Source organism: Phascolarctos cinereus, unplaced genomic scaffold (genome assembly GCF_003287225.1).
Source record: "Phascolarctos cinereus isolate Bilbo 61053 unplaced genomic scaffold, phaCin_HiC Scaffold_5;HRSCAF=322, whole genome shotgun sequence".
NCBI classification, from domain to species: domain Eukaryota; kingdom Metazoa; phylum Chordata; class Mammalia; order Diprotodontia; family Phascolarctidae; genus Phascolarctos; species Phascolarctos cinereus.
The window spans coordinates 32,271,581-32,291,493 of NW_027555958.1; the positions used below are offsets into that span (position 1 = coordinate 32,271,581).

Consider the following 19,913-nt stretch of genomic DNA (forward strand, 5'->3'; position numbering starts at 1 on the left):
GGGTTGGTTTTATACTAGATATAGATTCAGAATCATAGATTTTCAGAATGGCAAGGGGCTTAAAGCTGTATTCTTCTGATTCCACATTTGTTCTGTTCCTTTTCTAAAAAGTCCTTTCACATATATTATCTCAAAGGATGCTCGCCATCCCCCTCTCCCCACTGAATACGTTTTATCATCTTTATTTGACAGATGACAGACAACAGTGACAGATGTTGCTGATTTCACATTGCAGAAGACCTGAAGGTAGGAGGGATAGCTAGCACACCATGTGACAGAGTCAGGACCCCCAAAAGATCTGGACAGGCTGCATTCACAGAATTCTACATCTACAAGGTAACTCAGAGATCATTTGGTCCAACTTATGCCAAAAAAGTAGTCCCTACTACAACCTAGTAATCATCCAGCATAGTTGAGTGGAAAGAATATTGGCTGTGGAGTGAGAGGATAGGGGTCCACACCTCTTCTCTGACACTATGTTACTTTTCAGCAAGTCACTTTACCTCTCTGGGCCTTAGTTTCCTCATCTGTAAAATTGAGGCCACTGGATTTGATGACCACTGAGTTCCCCCAGATCTAATCTATGATCTTCAGATTGAAAACCTTCAGTGAAGAACAATCTGTTCACCTTTAGAGGCAGCCCACACTCTTCGGAATAGCAGTCATTGTTTTTCTCAACATCAAGCCTAAATCTGCCTCTTTTCGACTTCCTTCACGGCCATTGGCTCTGCCCTATGAGGCCAATTCAAACAAATCTAATCCTTTTTCCACATGACAGCTATTCACAACAGTTGTCAAGTCCCCTCCTCCCCAATATTCTCCTCTCTGGGTTAGACATCCCTCAATCCCTTCAACAAATTCTAATATGGCATTGACTTGGGGCCCTTCACCACCTGGTTGCCCTTCTCTGGACCCACTCCAGCTTATCTAAGTCATTCCTAAACTGCAGTAATCAGAAATGAACACAATACTCCAGATATGGCCTGACCAGGATAGAGTACAGTGTGGCTATGACCCCTTTATTCCTTGAAGTTATGCTTCTCATTATAGAAGATTGGATCAAATCTAATATGAAATTCAATCAATCAGTCAGTCAATAGGTATTTATGGCAGATTCTGTGCCAAGTGTTGCTTTCTCTTTACATGCCCATGACACAGTTAAGCTGTCCAACTACTATCCCTCACCCTCACTACATGAGTCCATCTTCTCTTCCTATCATGCATTTCCTTGATGACATCTCTTACTGTTATTCTCCTTCTAGGTTCCTCATTGGTTAGCTGTTCTAGCCAGTCCACACCCATCACATGCCTTTCCATTGCCCTTTTTGGTGATATTCATTTTCAATTCTTTTTTTTTAATTTAAAGAGGTTAAGTGACTTGCCCAAGGTCACACAGCTTATGTTAAGTGTCTGAGGCTGGATTTCAACCCAGGTTCTCCTGGCTCCAGGACCAGTGCTCTCTTTGCTAGCTACAGTGCCACCTAGCTGTCCTTCATTTTCAGTTCTTTAGAGACTATTGTGCTCCATGTTGTGAAGCCATGCAACATTGGTAGAACACCAGTATTAGAAATATTTATTTCCAGGAGAAGCTGAGAGGCTACCAAGGGACCTTTATAATTCCCTGAATGCAATCTCTCTCACTCTCCTATTTAATTCTAGGCACAAATTCATTGCCATCTATACTGTTTGTCCCAGACATACAGACTTATGAACAATCTCTATCAGTTCTTTACCCACCTGTACCATTATCTGGGCGATAGATATTCTTCATCCACTTGGTTTTTCCTGTTTGGGTAGTCAGGCCAGATTCTTTTGAGTGGTTACACATCTCTTCCAGGAGGCTCTTCAGTGTTCCAGGGCTTGATGTCATTTGCAAACAGAAGCATTCGGAAGACATTACCATCCATAAAGAGTTATCATAGATTACTCTCAGAGCTCAAAAGGACTTTAGAGGCAGCTGACTACAGTGGGGAAAGTATCAGAATAGGAATTATCATTGTCATTTAAATTTTTTTTTAATTTCGTGTAAAACCAATTTTTAACATTTGAAAAAATTTTGAGTTTCAAATTCTCCTTCCCTCCCCTCCCCCCTCATTGAGAAGGCAAGCAGTTTAATAAAGGTTATACACATCATTGTTATTTTTACTAGCAGTTAGGCTCTTGAGTAAGTCACTTCATTTCTGTTTCTGCATCTGTAAAATGGGGATAATAATGCTTGAAGCCACCTACTTCACTGGGGTTGTTGTGAGAAACCAGTGGTATAATGTACATATGAGCTTTGTAAATAATAAATATCTCTATACCAATGAGCTAGATTGTTACTATTATCTGCAACTTTAAGCAGCTGTGGGTTGATACGTGTTTGCTTTGATGCTGGAGGTGTGGAAGAATAACTTGGCAGGGCTGAGGCTATTAATGCATTTTCTCACTTTCATGATAAAACCATAAGTCATTAGTCATAGGGTATTGTTAAGAAACTACAGCCAGCTGCTACTTTTTCTTCATTGATTTATGTATACTTATGTATACAGGATATCCTCTGCAGATCCTGGGGGAGGTAGGGAATGGATTCTTAGGCTCCTGGCAAATACCCCAATCTTCAGTGCCCCTCCTTCATCTGGCTTGAGACTGACAGCTTTCTCCCAAAGGTCACCTTCCCATCTGCCCACTGCTGACTCAGCTATTTTTCTTGTGATGTAAAAATAGACAGTATTGCGGGGGTACATTCTGGTTTGTTTTGGGGTTTTTTTTGCTAGGCAATGGGGTTAAGTGACTCACTCAGGGTCACACAGCTAGTAAGTGTTATGTGTATGAGGCCGTGTTTGAACTCAGGTCCTCTTGACTCCAAGGCCGATGCTCTATCCACTGCACTACCTAGCTGCCCTTGTGGGGGACATTCTGGTAGTGAGGGGGTCTGTTAGGCAAAAGGGGGTCTATTATCACAAGAGAAGAAGGGACAGAAGCAAGAAACATTGGAGATTCAGAAGTACAGTTCAGCAATGGCAGCAACTTCTATATTCACAAAAGGTGTGATGGGGGCAGCTAGGTGGCACAGTGGATAGAGCACTGGCCCTGGAGTCAGGAGGACCCTTAGACATTTGATACTTACTAGCTGTGTGACCCTGGGCAAGTCACTTAATCCCAATTGCCCAAGGGGAAAAAAAGGTGTGATAGACAAGCCCAGGGAGGCAAGTGTTCGAGACTAAATACACAAATCCACAGCGGTTTGGCCTCATACAATAAGGCTATTTCTATTTTGATTCTCCAAACCATGCAGATGCTACTTTGAGCCCTAGATTGGGGCTAATTCCTTGCCATTCTCCCCAACCCCACCTTGAAATTCCCCTGCAAACTGATCTTTCCACTAACTTCAGCTGTGGACAGCTCCCAGTTTTGAGCATTTCCTCACATGACAAACGACTTTACCATGTTCCAATCAGTGGACGTTATGACCCATTCCAACTCTGGCAGTCTGTGGTTCTGAGATTCTATGAATAACTGAAGCTACAAATCCTGAACCCATGAGTCAGGAAGATTTCTTTGCCTACATTGTTTCTAATTTTACCCTATTTTAGTTGAGATCTTTTGTTCTTTCCATCATGGTCATTTCTGAACATATCCCTCCCAGACTATCTTCTGCAAAATAAATAAAATAAATAAAAACAGTTGCCCCCAAATAATCACAATACTGATTGTGTCTGAAAGTATATGTAGTATTCCACATCTACAGTCTGTCTCCTACTTCTGCAAAGAAGGGTGGTGGGGGTGCACCTCCTCATCTCTTCTCCAGGGACAGGCTTGATCATTATAAGGAGTATCAGGTTTTTTGTTCTTGATGTAGCCATTGCATATATTATTTCCTGGTTCTGCTCACTTCCCTCTATCTCAATTTAGAAATCTTCCTAGAATTTCTCATATGTTTTGCTTCTTACGGCAGAAGACTATTCCTTTATCTTTCTCCCTCAAACCAACCCCTCTTATGAACTTCTCTATTATTGTTTAGGGAACCTAGGTTTATGATAACTTCAGTGTCTGACTGCTTCCTCAAAAACTCCGCTGGTTCCCAATTACCTCTAGTACAATTGTAAGATCCTCTGTTTTGCATTTTTGCATAGAGACATTGCCACTCCAAATGTTCTTGTGAACTATATGTGCCCGATCTATGGTGGAGCATTCTGAGCTTGTATTGGTCTGATCCTTGACCCTAACATCATGATGCCATTTTGGTCCTCTTCAAGAATGAAGGACAGGGGTAGATAGGTGGCTCAGTGGATAGAGCACCAGCCCTGAAATCAGGAGGACCTGAGTTCAAATCCAGCCTCAGACCAAACACTTGACACTTACTAGCTGCGTGACCCTGGGCAAGTCACTTAACCCCAACCACTCAAAAAAACCCAAACAAACAAACCAAAAACAAGAATGGAGGATAACAACGAGCCAACCAACCAAAGTATTTCATAACCTGATTCCAACCTGCTTTACCAGCCATATTACATACACAGACTCTATGGAACAGTTAATCAGCCCTTATTATTTTCTCAAGCATAGTACCCTATTTCATCTCTTCTTGTCTTTTGTACAGACTATACCACACACTTGGAATGCTCTTCTTACTCACTTGGGCCTCTTAAAATCCCCATTAAGGGAACAGTTAGGTGGCGCAGTGGACAGAGCACCAGCCCTGGACTCAGGAGGACCTGAGTTCAAATCTGGCCTCAGACATTCACTAGCTGTGTGACCTTGGGCAAGTTATTTAACCCCAATTGCCTTTTTTTTTAAAAAAAAGAAATAACTGATGTAAAAATAAAAGGTACCAAGAATCCCCATTAAAGCTCAACTACATGCCCACTTCTGCAGGAAGCCTTCTGGGTTTCCCCATTTGCTTGTGCACTCTCAAGGGAAATCAACTTCTACCTTTCATCCATATTGCATCTGCTGCCCTGCCTGGTCTCAACTCCATGGAACAAGATACCTCTGTGGTGTCTATTCCCCACCCCACCCCCATTTCCTGCTTCCTTTTTTTTATCTTTTTTTTTGGCAATTGGGATTAAGTGACTTGCCCAGGGTCACACAGCTAGTAAGTGTCAAGTGTTTGGTCTGAGGCCAGATTTAAACTCAGGTCCTTCTGACTCCAGGGCCAGTACTCTATCCACTGTGCCACCTAGCTGCCCCCTCCTGCTTCCTTTTGTGTATTGTCTCTCCCTTGGATTATAAACTCATTGAGGGCAGGGGCTGTCTTTCTTTTTATGAGTTGTATCCCCAGTGCCTGGCACATTGTAGGCTCATACCAAATATTTATTCAATTGGATTGTATGCATTTTTACTTACCTATATATATATATATATATATATATATGGACATGTAAGGTTGGAAGTGGGGTAACAATTGCGTTAATCATTTACCCCACAAAATTAAAATAACTAATGAAATACTGTAGGTCGAGATAGTGCAGTAGATAGCACACTAGGTCTAGGGTCAGAAAGATCTGAGTTCCAACACTTACCAGCTGTGTGACCCTAGGTAAGTCACTTCATCTCTTTGCCTCAGTTTCTGCAGCTGTCAAATGGGGATAATAATAGCACCTACCTCCCAGGATTGTTGTAAGGATCAAATGAAATATTTGTAAAGGACTTAGCACAGTACCTAACACATAACAGGCATTATATAAATGCTAGTTAATATTATTGTTATTATTATGTGAGAAGATCTCTACTGAATCAATCAATCATCATATAACCCTACTTAAAGCCACTACCTTAGCCAGGTGGCAGCACTTACATTGAATCGAGAGCATTGACCAAGGTGTGAGAAGTCCTTAAAAGGCACTGGATGAAATAGTCATACTTCACAGGTGTGTCGATGTTAGCTGAGACTTAGTCATGGTCTGTGGATCTTCTATGAAATAGCATACCAGGGCAGAAGCCCAGCCTTTCAGGCAGCTTAGAGGAGACAAAAGTCATCCAAGCTCCCAACAGGAACTGCTGGGGGAAGGACAGGGGTGAACGGGAGGCAAGCCTTTGTCTTTCCCCTTACCACTCCCCTTGACTGCAGGAGGACCTCAGGAACTTTAGGGGCTCAGGAGTCTTGTTCTTTTCCTCATTAATATCTTAGCAGTGTCCCAAGAATAGTAGTGACTGCCAATGGCGTCAGCACTGGGAGCCTAGGACCAACTCCATGCCGAGGAGAGGCAGTGCATATGGTGGAGATGGGGAGAGAAGGAGCAGGCACTGAGCAGGGAGCCAGCCTGGACCCTTCATCAGCTTCTCGCCAGCCCCTCTGGGAGAGGGCTGGGCCAGATTCCAGAGATATCTATGCCTGCCACCTGCCTTGGAGCTGAATTTAGATGGCCTACAAAGGACTATGTCTTGTATGGGCTGGCACATCCTACATGTCCGAGGAAAGTGAATCCCGGAGACGTTAAGTGATTTGCCCTGATTCATATCACTAACGTCTTAGGTAGGATTGGAATCCAGGCCTTATAGAGTCCAAGTCCAGCCCTCTACCATGCTGCCTCTCTAGAATTTCCAGCTCCTACAGGAGACACCCCTGGAGCAGGGTCAGAAGAAAATTGCCAAGGAAATCTAATAGGAAAGTGACAAGGAAGGTAGTCATCCTATTGTGAAACTCATCTTAACACTCCCCCCCCCCATCATGTAGTTGTGGGCCCTGCCTGGCTTGTAGATGACTTGAGAATCCTCTCCCCTCCCCCTCCCCCTCCTTAGAAATAAAAGGATTGCTGTAGAGAGGGTTCTATAGTCCAGTCAAATCGGCCTTTCTGTTTCCCAGCTCTGTCTTTACATAGGCTGTAACCTATCCCTGGAATGCTCTACCTCCTCACTTTTAGAAATTCCTGGCTTTCTTCAAAGCCCAGCACAAACAAGTACCACCTCCTACAGGAAGCCTTCCCTGATGCCTCCAGCTGCTAGTGGCTCCTCTTTAAAATTTCCTTGTATTCATTGGTTCTTTGCGGTCAGGGGCTCTCCTTTTCATCTTTGGATCCCAGGTGCCCAGAACACAGTAGGTACTTAATAAATGCTTGTTGAATTTACAGGTGAGAACAAAAGAGCCTAGGGTTTAAATGATTTGCTCCAAAGGAAGCATAGGGTACAGGTAGGATCTGAATACAGGTCTCCTGACCCCCAATCTAGTTAGGGCTCTTTTTGCTGTCTATATGCCTCCTGCCAAACACAGCTGGGGTCAAGGAAGAGGAGTGGGATGTGACATTCAGAACCACATGGAATCTGGGCCCAGTGCTAAGATCAAGTGAACCATCCTGAAAAAGATGATCGCTAAAGCATTCACTTAAATATGTGAATGGAAGGACAATTCTCAAGGGGAAAAATAAAGTAGAAACTCAGGGTGATAGAGGAAGATGTCGAATGCTATATAGAAGGACTTCCTAAAAGAGATGAAAATGAAGGTGAAGAGTCCTTGGGTACAGGAGGTTTTAAGGAAGGCTTATGGGAGGAATCCTATTCTGATTATTTTTTTAATGATAAAGAAATTCTCAAGTCATTTACAAGCAGAGAATCATGGAAAGTTCAGAGTTGAAAGTAACCTTAGACATCATCTGGTTTAACTCTGATCTGAACACATTTTTTTCTTTTTCAAGGCAATTGGGATTAAGTGACTTGCCCAGGATCACATGGCTGTTAAGTGTCTGAGGCCAGATTTGAACTCCGGTTCTCCTAAAGGTAGTTATTATTTCCCTTGAGGTTAATAAGATCATCTATGAATTGTTCTCCTGGTTCTGTTTACTTTGCTCTGCACCATTTCACCTGTCTTGCCACATTTCTCCAATTTCCTCATCTTTATCACAATAATTCTCCATTCTATTCATGTGTCACAATTTGTTCGGCCATTCCCCAATTGATGCCCCACCCCCCACTCTGGAGTTTATTTTTGTTTCCACAAAAAGTGCTGCTAAAAATATTTTGGTCTATCTGGGGCCTTTCTCTCTGCCTTTGATTTGCTTGGGATATACGCCCAATAATGGGATTGCTTGGTCAGCAAGTATGAGGACTTTAGTCATTTTTCTAGCCTCCTTACCTTAGGGCTATATTAGTTATTTTTTCAAATAGAAGGGTCTTTTGTGCTCTTTAAAAATGCAAAAAGTGAAAGGACCCATAGGAGCACATTAAACAGATACAGAAAAGGCTTCTTGTAGAAGGCAGGGTTTTAGCTGGGACTTGAAGGAAATGAGGGGAGCCAGGAGGTGGAGATAGGGACGGAGAACATTCCCGGTAGGGGGGACAGCCAGGGGAAATGCACAGAGTTGGGACAATGGAGTGTCTTGTCAGAGGAACCACAAGGAGGCCAGAGGATGTAGGGGGTGGTGGAAGGTGGAAGGAGCCTGGAAAGGTAGGATCGGGCCAGGCTGGGAAGGGCTTTGAATAACAAACAGAAGTGCACTTCCTTCCCTTCACTGAGGACATGGGAGACTATGGGTGTGTAATGCTGCCTACATTGTTGAACTTGGCTGATATGCTGGTTTTGCTAAACTTCACCCCCCCCCCTTTAAAAATCTTTGTTATGGGTAATGTTTGCTGGGTAAGTAGAGGGGGAAGGGTGTGTGTGTGTGTGTGTGTGTGTGTGTGTGTGTGTGTGTGTGTGTAAATTAATGTAATATCAAAACATATATCAACAAAAATACAATTTTAAAAGAAAAATAGTCTTTTCTTTAAACCTTACATTTTCAGTGCAGGGGACAAACCCCTTTTATCTCTCGGGCATTAAGAGAACTCATTTTCTTGTATTTCCTTGTTATTCCCAGAAGAGGGCGCCAGGACAATGCACTAACTTAGTTGTTCGTAGAGCTCTTTCAATGTTTTTCTCCCTTTCTGAAAGGAAGGGAAAGTTTGTTTCCAAGGGTTGGCTCCAAGAATAAGAAAAGGAAGAGGGAGGAGATTCCATCATTCTGCAGAAGTATTTGGGTGAAAGGAAATTCCTGGCACGGAAATCCCTTAGCAAAGGGGTTGGCTGTGGAGCCCTGGACCCAAGGGGCTCTCCCTGTCAATAGTCATGCTTACCTAGACCATCCAGGCAGGGCTCTTGAAGAGATGGTTGGGATGGCCCAAAGGCACTAGTAGAAGGAGGAGACCCTGATAAGATAGAATGAACCAAAGATCATAGGAACACAGATCTAGAACCAAAAGAGATTTTCAAGGCCATCTAGTCCAATTCCATAACTTTACAGATGGGGAAACTGAGGCTAAAGAACTCTAAGTGACTTGTCCAAAGTTGCACAGGTCATAGGATTCTAGGACCATCAATCCAGAACTGGAAGAGAATTCAAAGGTCATTGAATCCAGTCCCCTCACTTTACAAATGGGGAAACTTGAGGCCAAGAAACCCTAGTGATTTGCCCAAAGTGACATAGGTAGTAATTATCAGAGGTAAGATTTGAACCCAGGACCTATGACTCAGGTTTAGTGCTCTTTCCACCACACCACTTTCTACCATACTCATCTTTTCACCATTCCATGCTGCCTCCAAAGTCAAGGAACATTGTTCAATACTTTTAAGTCCTGCCCGCCTCTTTATGACCCCATTTGGGGTTTTCTTGGCAAAGATACTGGAGTGGCTTGCCATTTCCTATTTAAAGAAGCTCTACCATGGGGCCAAGTTGCCCTCTGACACAAAAATCTATCTTTCAAAATTTAACTTTTTTACTGATAGCTTTTATTTTTAGTGTTACCTTCATCTTAGGATATAGCTCTCCAGCCATCTCTTGCAGGAAGGGAGAAAGGAACCGAGGAGGGAGGGAAGGAAGGAAAAAAATTTAGCAAAGTTAGTCAACACTTAACTGATTCTGGAAGTATATGCAATGTGCCATACCCATAATCCTCCACATCTGCAAAGAAGGAAGTGTTGAATTTTCTCTTCTCTTTGTAAACAAGCTTGCAGACCCATCATCATTGTTTCTGGTGATGCTATAGGTATACAAATCTTGGGATACAAGTTTCTCTCCCTCATTGCTCCCACTTAATAGTATTTTATTTTTTCCAATTCCATGTAAAGAAGTTTTCAACATTCACTTTTATAAGATTTTTAGTTCCAAATTTTTTTCTTCCTTCCCTTTCCTCTCACCAAGATAGTAAACTATCTGATATAGGCTATACATGTACAATCATATTACATATATTTCCACTTTAGTCATGTTGTGAAAGAAGAATCTGAACAAAAGGGGGAAACCACAAGAAAGAAAAAACAGACAAAAAAAAGAAAATAGTGTGCTTCGATCAGCATTCAGACTACATAGTTCTTTCTCTTGGTGTGGATAACATCTTCCATCATGAGTCTTTTGGAATTGTCTTCGATTATTATATTGTTGAGAAGAGTTAAGTCTATCAAAGTTGGTTACTGCACAATGTTGCTGACACTGTGCACAACGTTCTTCTGACTCTGCTCATTTCACTCAGCATCAGTTCATGTAACTTTTTCCAGGTTTTCTGAAATCTACCTGCTCATCATTTCTTATAGCACAATAGTATTTCATTACAGGATATAAGTTTCCGTGGTAACAAGAGCTCTGGCTTGGGAACTGGAGGACTTGGGCTTGAATCCCGTCTTTGCTACTTACTCCATCTCTGACCTTGGGCAATCACTGGAAATTAACGTGATGGAGCTTCCCTGAGCATTGGTCTCCTCACGCATAAAAATAGGGGGTTGAGTCAAATGATCTCTAAAGTTCCCTTCGCCTCCAAATCCACTACACCCTCAGCTTCTAACTAAAAGCGGTTAGCCAGATATTAAATGGTTTAGAGTCTAGAAGGCTCTGACCACTCTGGGGACATGGAGAGGGCTATGGGTCTAGAAGGGTCAAACGGGATAGTGTTGGTAGGCTCAGGCTACAGAAAATTGAGAGGGAAAGTTGGGTGCCATTAAGGAAAGAATGAGTTAATCAAGGGACAGGTTAAATTATGTGGAGGACTAGGGAGTAAGAAGATGAAAGGAGAGGGTAGTAGGAGCAAAAGGAAGGAAGAAATGAAGGAAGAGGAGAGAGAGAAGGAGGGAAGGAAGGAGGAAGAAAGGAGGAAAGATCAGCATCCCCATTCATGGTAGGCATCCCTTAGGGTGGAAACAGTGCCAGCCTGTTTTCCTGTCCTCCACATTTCACCCCAGAGGTGTGGATAGACCAGGAGGACCTAGAAGGGAGATCAGAAATATAAAGGTGAGGCTCAGCAGAAACAGGCACAAGGGTGAGGCTTTCCTCTGCAGAGAACCCCGTGCTAGGCACAATGAGGGAGTGAAGGGGGATGGAGATGTAGGATAAATAAGAGATTGTCCCAGCTCTCAAGGAAGTTACAGGGTGGTTGGAGGGACACAATACCAGATTATCAGACCATAGATTTGGAACTGGAAAGGAGTTGCCTCTAGTCTTCCGATTCTCTTCTGGGTTTATTTCTCATCAAAGGGGAGTCCAAAGGACAGGATGGTGCTATGAGGCAGGGGGACAGTACAGAGCCCGGGGATAAGGAAGGGCTCGCCAGACAGGGACAATTACATATATCAATTTTTATGGGCTCTTTTATGAGCTTTTTTTGTATTTTCTATGGGGTAAAATAGTGTATCTGAGAGAGGAGGGAGGAGAAGAAAGGGAAAGAAGGAAGAGAGAAGAAGAGGGGGAAGAGAGAGAGAGATTTAACTATATTTATACCTGTATCCATGTAGGTATATATAGTTACATTGAGTATCTATGTGGGAGCTGGAGACCTTTTTACCCATCTGTTGGGATATGTGTGTGTGTGCGCATGCAGGCATGCATGCATGTGTGCGTGCTTGCCATGTGCAAGCTATATTCTGAGATTTCCCAAAGGGAACTCTGGATGGGGGTGAAATGTGTCAAAGGTGTATAATTTGGGGGATAGACTTGCCCCCCCATGACCCCAACTTAGATGAAACCCACATTTTTAGGGTTCCTTCTGCTTCTATGAATGCCAATCATATGAAAGGCATCATGATGGGCAGAGGGCATATACAAACAGAAGAACAATTCTTGCCTGAAAGAGCTTATATTCTACTGTGGGATGCAACATATAAACAGATTAAATAAATTTGAGATAAATAGAGGTAAGAGAGAAAAGAGTTCCTTAGGCTGCTTAAGTTTACTATGCAATACGGAATCCCTGTGGCCTAGTGGAAAAATCCCTGGACCTGAAGTCTGGGGACAAGTTCAAATCTCAACCCTATTATATAGTTCCTGAGTGACCATAGGAAAGTTACTTGACTTAATCTGTGATACTATACCAACAATCATATTCTTCACCCACATAGAAATGTAGGTGGCACAGCGGATACAGTGCCAGGCCTGGAGTCAGGAAGACGCCTATTCTTGAGTTCAAATCCGGCCTCACATACTTGTTAGCTGTGTGATCATGGGCAAGTCATTTAACCCTGTTTGCCTCAGTTCCTCATCTGTAGAATGAACTGGAGAAGGAAATGGCCAACCTCTCCATTATCTTTGCCAAGAAAACCCCAAATGGGGTCGCAAAGAGTCAGACACGACTGAACAACAAAATTGATCTGTGGTAAAACCCCATTTTAAAGCACCTCATTATGTGACAGATGCAGTTATACCAGGGGTCAGATTCTTGGGTAGAGAGAGATAGAATAGATATGTAGATAGAAGGCATCTCTGACTCCAACTCAGAAAGTCAATAATGAGAACGTTATACTTTTCCCCTGATCCCGATGCTCATAACAGCAAATGGAAGTGAGGCATAGAGGCAGAATAGTTGTGGGCACAGCCCTGTTCTGGAGCCAGAGGGCTTAGGAACATGTCCCACATCTGACACTCACTACCTGCGGGACTTTGGACAAGTCCTTTTACCTCCTTGGACTCAGTTTCCTCATATGTAGAAATGTAGGGTTGGATCAGATGACCTCTGAGGCTCCCCCCCCCCCCCGCCCTGATCTATACAGTCCCATAGACCTGTGATCCTCTGATCAAAGTGACTTCTGGAGTGTGTGTGGGGGACCATTAACTGGGGGAATCAGGAAAGGCTTCACGCAGGAGGCAGCCCCTGAGCAGAGCCTTGAAGGTTGACTACAGTAGTCTTTAAGCATTCATGGTTTTAGGCAGTCAGCTCGACACAGACTCATTATAAACATCCCACCAGTGAGAACACGTTCCCACGGCCCTAAGTCCTAACCAATTATTAATCTGTCAGCAAGGATTGGTCTCGGGTAAAATACTTGCAAAAGGGTTTGAAATGTTTATAGGCTGGTCAGGCAGGAGGGACCTCTTCCCATGCCCAGAGACCAGATGATAATAGGCCTGGCTGAGGGACACAGTAGGGACTTAATAAATGCTTATTGAGGGATGGATTGATTGGGGGAAGATCCCTATGGGGGCTAACATCTTTCTCACCACTAACCTTTCACAGAGCCCTCGGAAAGGTGAAGGAAGGCCAACAGTACAGACTTCCTGCTCATGGGACAGATAAATGAACATAACCACCCCAACCAGGCACCCAGGGGCTCTTCTCTATCTTGGCCCCCATTCACAAGTTCTATTCTCCTTCTGATCCCAAGGAAATCCAGCCACCAGGAAAAGCAGCACCTTAACAAGAGTTTACTGCATTTCTAAAGACTACTGGATCTGAACACAGAGGACCCAGGTCCAAATGCCAACTCTGCTGCTTACTATCCATAGGATCTTGGCAGCTAGGAGACTCAGTGGATAGAGTCCTGGACTTGGAGACAGGAAGATCTGAGTTCAAATCTGCCCTCAAACATTTGCTGAACTGTGTGACCCTGGGCAAGTCACTTAACCTCTACCTCAGTTTTCCTATTTGTAAAATGAGGATAAAAATAACACCTACCTTCTGGGGTTGTTATGAGGATCACAGGATATATATATGTCAAGTGCTTGGCAAACCTTAAAGTGCTACATAAATGCTGGCTATCAATGCTGCTGCTGCTTAACCTCTCTGGGCCTCTTTTGTTTAAAAAAAAAAAAGGGAAGGGTAGACATGATCTTGAAGACCCCTGCCAGCTCAGTCTTCCCTAATTAGAAAAGGGTAGCTGGGTGTGAGGGGATTTGAGGCCCTCACCATTCTGGGTAGGGTTGGTACTGATTCTGGAGGGATGTTAAAGGAGGAGGGACATAGGAACATGGGAGGAGGAACAGCATTTGTTCATGGAAACAGATAATGAGGGCTTTCTCATTATAAGTCAGGGAGACAGCTTTCCTAGCATCTCACAACACATTCTGGGCTCTCCGTCAGCTCATAAATCTTCCCTCAACAGGGGGCAATAAATCAGAGGGCTTGCCAAGCTCCCCTGTTTCTTGGTGCCCTAGGGGGATGTCCCCCCACTAACTGTACCTCCCCATTCTAGAAGAGGCATGTGTGTGTGTAGGAAACCATCAGGACAAGGGGGGAATGTGGGCCCCCACCCACCAGTGGACCTGGCTAAGGCACGTTAATTACATAGTAGTGTGAGTGGTACCGGCAGCTATGATTTATTGGCCATCGTGACCAGGCATCCGGATGCTTGGGATGAAATCCCACCAGCCTTTGTCCTCACTGGGCACTGGATAGAGGCCAGGGGAGGTGGAAGATGAGGAATGGGGAGGGGACCTAAGGACCCACCAAATTCTGAACTCTCAAGCAAAAATCTTACAGGCAGGGTAGTCTAAAGCAGGGATTCTTAACTTTTTTTTTTTTAAAACATCATAGACCCCTTTGTCAGTCTGGTAAAGCCTATGTAGCCCTTCTCAGAATGAAGTTTTTAAATGCAAGAAATAAAATACATAGAATTACAAAGGAAATTAATTATACAAGGTGTCCCAAAAATTTTAGTGCAATTCAAAGCTAAAAACTATATTGAAATAAGGATATAATTTTTTTTCTCATTCAAATGAACAGATCCTCTGAAAACTTTCTATGGACCTTAGGCTAAGAACCACTGGTCTAGAGGAAGAGATAGGGTATTTCTGCAGCTAGACTCCTCAGTGGTGAGCCAAGAGACTTAAGTTGGTTTCTTGGTGACTTAGCTTCTCTCTGGTCTCAGTTCTTCGTCTAATAAAAAGACTCATAAAAGGTAACATTTATATAGTTCTTACTATGTGTCAAGTGCTTTACAATTATTATTTCATTTGAGCCCCACAACAATCCTGGGAGGTAGATGCTATTACTATCTCCATTTTACAGATGAGGAAACTGAGGCAAACACAGGTTAGGTACCTTGCCCAGGGTCACACAGCCGGTAATTATCTAAGGCTGGATTTGAACTCAGGTCTTCCTGATTTCAGGAAGTTCTTGGTTCTTTATCCACTGTACCACCTGGCTGCCTTAGGACACATCAAGGGGCGGACTATCCCCTTTTAAGACAGTGTTATTTTAGGGCATGGGGGAGCCAATAGGTAAGCTAGCCTTCTATCTCTGGTTTAACCTGGCTCACTATGTGTATACTATGCTGGACAGAGGATAAAAAGCTGGACTTGGAATCAGGAAGACCTTCATTCACATCCTGCCTCAGACAGGATCCTGGGCCGGTCACTTAATAGCCTTCAGCATCCATTTCCTCATTTGTAAAAAGGTGGTAATAAGAATGCCCACCTGCCAGGGTGGCTGTGAGGATCCAACAGGATCGTAAAGGGCTTTGCAAACCAAGAGATTAGCGTGGTGGGGATCAGAAAGGGAATTTGGCTTTGGAGGGGAGTTCTATCACTTGGCTGGTTTCTCCCAATGCAAGGGGTAGCGGAGGCTGGAGAGGGTGGGCACTGAATGCAGGGACAGGAATGTGACTCTTACAGCACCGGCTAGCCTTCATAAAGACAAGATTTAATTCAGTAAATTATTAAGCACCTACTATGCCCCAGGTATTTGAGATACAAAGACAAAAAGGGAACAGTGCCTGCCTTCTAGGAGTTTTCATTCTACCAGGGAGACAACATGTGTAATCCTGGGCAAGTCACAACCTCTCAGCCTCAGTTTCCTCAACTGCAAAATGGGGATAATGATAGCACCAATGTCTCCTCTGTTGACCCCTAAACTGGCCAGCAAACTTACCAGGACTAAACTTCCTCAGCAAAGCTCAGCTTTGCTCCCTGTCTGGCTGTACTTGGTGGGTCGCCATCTCGGATTTGATGAGTCTTTCATAACTGTTTGTCGTTTGTCTACTTTCTTTGGGTGAACACCCTATATGGAGTGTTTAGCTCCCCTTGGCTCCTAAGGAAGAGCCAGCAGCCATGGTTCCCCCTCCCCAGCCCATGCCCATATAGGTAATGTGGCCTATATTAATGAGTCAGCAACATTTACTGTGACAAATGGGGTGAGCACCACAGAATATCAGGGCTGCATCTAACCCCACCTACCTCTCTGGCCTTCCTCATTGCTCTCCTTTGAATGCCCTCCACTCCAGCCAAACTGACCACAGAAACCATCTAGTCCTTCCCAGCCACCAACTCCTAACCATGCCCCCTCCCTTCTGGCCTCTGCTCCAAAGGAACCTTGGATTCAACCACCCTGGACTCTGACAGGTGAGTTTTCCCTGTGTCTTACCCAGAACCAAGCTTTCATCTTATTTCCTGGTTACTAGTGCTGAACCACGCTGCCCCACACCCTTCCCAGTTCCCATTTATGTGTTGTCTTCTTCCATTAGAATGTAAGCTCCTTGAGGGCAGAGACCATCTTACTTGCTTATAGTTGCATCTCAATGCTTAGCACAATGCCTGATACATACGTAGTAAGCACTCAATAAATGCTTGATCTCTCTCTCTCTCTTGCCTATCTCATATTTCTATCTATCTATCTATCTATCTATCTATCTATCTATCTATCTATCTATCTATCATCTTGTCTGCCTTCTTTCTTTCTTTATTCCTTTCTTTTTTCTTTCTACCTTTCTGTATTCCAATCTATACCTGAAGAGGAACCCCTCTGCAACATTCCTGACAAGGTGTCACTGAGTCTGTGCTTGAGGATCTCCAGTGACAGATGGAGGGAGGAGGGCCCAGGCCCCCTAAGGCTGCCTTCTGTTTTGGAGAGCTCTAATAGTTTAGCCTGAATCGGTCTGTGCAACTCTTGCCTAGACCAAGTAGGACAAGTCCAACCTTTCTTCTCCATGATAGCTCTTCCAATCATAACCTCATGGCTCTAGAGCTGAAAGGGACCCCAAAGGACATGTAGCCCAACCCTATCATTTTGTAGATAAGGAAACTGAGGCCCACAGAGATTAAGCTACTTGGGCAAAGTCACACAATTAGTAAGGTAAAACACTCCTAAATCCTACAAGCAATTCATGTAGCCTGTTCACTAGATCTTTCTCCAGCCTGGTCACTATATTGTAGATGTGTCCTAGCATGTTTATGTCTTCCTAAGACAGATGGGAAGGATTTTGTTAGAAGTGTGAAGCAGGTAATCCTGGATGAGAGCACAGTGTGACCAAAGGTGTGGAAATGGGAATTAGACAGTATCCCAGGAACCTTAAAAAGTCAGGTTTGGCTGGAGTGGAGATTATGTAAATAGAAGCTGTGGGTAAAGAGTAAGGAGCAGTGAGGGGTCAGATCATGAGAAGCCTAGAATTCCAGACCAAGTTGTTTGGCCTGTAATGAGTAGGTGACAGTGAACCATTGAAGGTTTTTCAGTAGAGGAATGTCAGCACCAGAGCTGTGCTTCAGGTGACTGAAGATAGATAGATAAAGCATTTATTAAATGCTTATTATGTGCCAGGTATGTGCTTTAGGAAGATTAATCTGGTATTAGTAAGTAAAATGATAAGATTAGAGGGTCTAGAAGTGGAGAGATCGATTAGAAGATCAATTACAATTGAGTAGGGAAAGCTACTGTAATAACAATTAGGAGGCTATCATTCTAGTCCAGGCAAGATATAATGAAGGTCTGAACTAGGCTGGGGGCAGCAGGGATTGAAAAGATGGGAAAGATTGGTGAGGACTTAGAGACTGATAGGGAAAGAGGAGTCAAGAATTCCTCCAAGATTTCAGAGCCCGGATGACTGAGAAAATGGCAGTGCCACTAACAGCAAGAGAGATGTCCAAAAGGGGAACCGGTTTTGGCAGAAGGGGAGGAGGGCTAATTCAGCTTCAAGGCTGAGATGCCACTGGACTTTCTAGTGGAGATGATACCCAGCAGGCAGTTGGAAATTGTAGCTCTGTGCCCAGGAGAAAGGTCAGAGCTGGAACACCATTCATTTAGAAGCTTAATTGGAATTGAGAGAGCAGATTAGACCACTGGGGGAAACATCATAGAAAGGGAAGAAAGCCAAGGATGGTGGAGTCAGAGTACCTAGATTCATATCTTTCCAATGCTTACTGTCTCAATGACCTTGGTCAAGTCAAATAGTCCTCACTGGGTCCCAGTTTCCTCTTCTTTAAGATAAGATGGTCTTTAAGGTCCTGTCCAACTCCATTTCCTTACTTTCCTAATTGGAGAGTACCTCACCAGGCCCACTACATCTAGGTGGCCTCCAGTGATACTTTACTTTTCTCTCAGGCCACATCTTCACAAGCTTCCTCAACCACTGGTGTGAGAACACACTGAAGAATTCAGTGAAAGCTGGGCATACTTGTCTGAATTGATACAAAGTGAAAGGAGAAGAACCAGGAAAACAATTTACCCAGTGAACGCAAAAATGAAAAAAACCACATTGACTCAGAACTCTGATGAATTCAGTGATCAGATGTGATTTCAGAAAGCTGATGGTAAAACAAGCCTCATACCTTTCAGTAAAGAAGTGTGGAACAGGGCACATACTGTTTGACTTAGAATTATTGGTTAAGGAAGAGTTCTGTGGGGGAAAGGGGTGTTTTTTGTTTTTTGTTTTTTCAAAGCGCATCAATAAAATATTTTAAAAGAGAGAAGTTGAGAGTGATTATTGGTTAGAGTGAGAGAACACCAAAAAAATTTTTTATTTTAGATTTTAATGAATTTTTACCTTTTAAATAAATTGAAATGCCAAGGGTTAGAAAGAAATGGAATTAGTTAACCTCTTTGTCAAACACACCTTCTGTGAGATATTGGCTCTCTCTGTTGCTCTCAGAGCTGTTTCTTCTCAAAGACACAAGATCTTGGATCTTTACAGGTGAGAGGATTCCCCGGAGGGAAGGGGAACAGCAGAACTGGAACTTCCGAAGAAGGAAAACAGAACTCTCTGAAAACCAGGGGGCCAGCTTGGCCCCAAGAAATAATAATAGGCACCTTCCTAGTTCTTGCAGGAACCGCCTAGCCCTAAATCACAGGCCTGCCCAGGCCCTCCCTCCCAGCTGCACTTGGAGGTCTATTCATTTGGTGCTACCCGCTTCTTTCTTCCCCCAGCCCTCCCCCATCCCAAAAGATGTGCTCCTGGGCATGGTGAGATTGCAACCTAAAAGAAGCAGCTCGTTAGGCAGTAAGGACCAAAGCCCAGAGCCACTGCAGGTGATGATGGTGCGGAAATGTTTTCAGAGTTTTCTCCGCCTTTGAAGTCCTGTTCCACATCCTTCTCCCTCCCTGGGGCCCCGGGGCTCTGATTTATTAGGCAGTTCCTACCCAGGAACCCCTACTAGCTGCCGCTTCAAAGTGCTGACAAAGGGGGAGGGTAATAGATAAATGGCCCCGTGCTAATTGCTGTGATTGATCAGGCAGTATCCTAGATACCCAGATAAGAGCGTGGAGATGGAGGAAGAAGATTCTGTGCTTCTCTCCGAAAGACAACCCCTGCCTGGCACCATCTTAGACGTGTGGCCCTTTGCTTCCCTGACATTCAAAAGATGGCATTTCAGGCTGCAGGAGAAGAGCGGGCATGGCATTGAGGCTGGCCCTTGGGCATGCTGGGGTCGTGGAAGGAAAGAAAAAAAAACACATGTTCTAGGGCAGGGAAAGGAGGGAGGGTAGCTGGAGGTACTTTGGTGCAATGAGACCTGGCTCTGGAGCCGGAGGACTTGGGTTCAAATCCTATCTCTGCC

At 43.9% G+C, this 19,913-nt stretch overlaps 1 long non-coding RNA gene across 4 annotated transcripts in view; it reads left to right on the plus strand.

Annotated features, from left to right (window-relative positions):
• Positions 1-18,796, plus strand: part of LOC110222153 (uncharacterized) — a 47,433-nt gene extending 28,637 nt beyond the window's left edge. For 2 of the 4 annotated variants that reach the window (XR_013486818.1, XR_013486819.1), the window contains exons 8-10: positions 193-336; positions 7,614-7,695; positions 13,390-13,930. This is a non-coding gene — a long non-coding RNA (uncharacterized LOC110222153). Of the gene's footprint in view, positions 1-192; positions 337-7,613; positions 7,696-13,389; positions 16,491-18,462 lie in introns of those variants that run through there. The other 2 variants (XR_013486817.1, XR_002328292.2) reach the window with 2 other exon arrangements.
• The last annotated feature ends 1,117 nt before the right edge of the window (positions 18,797-19,913 follow it).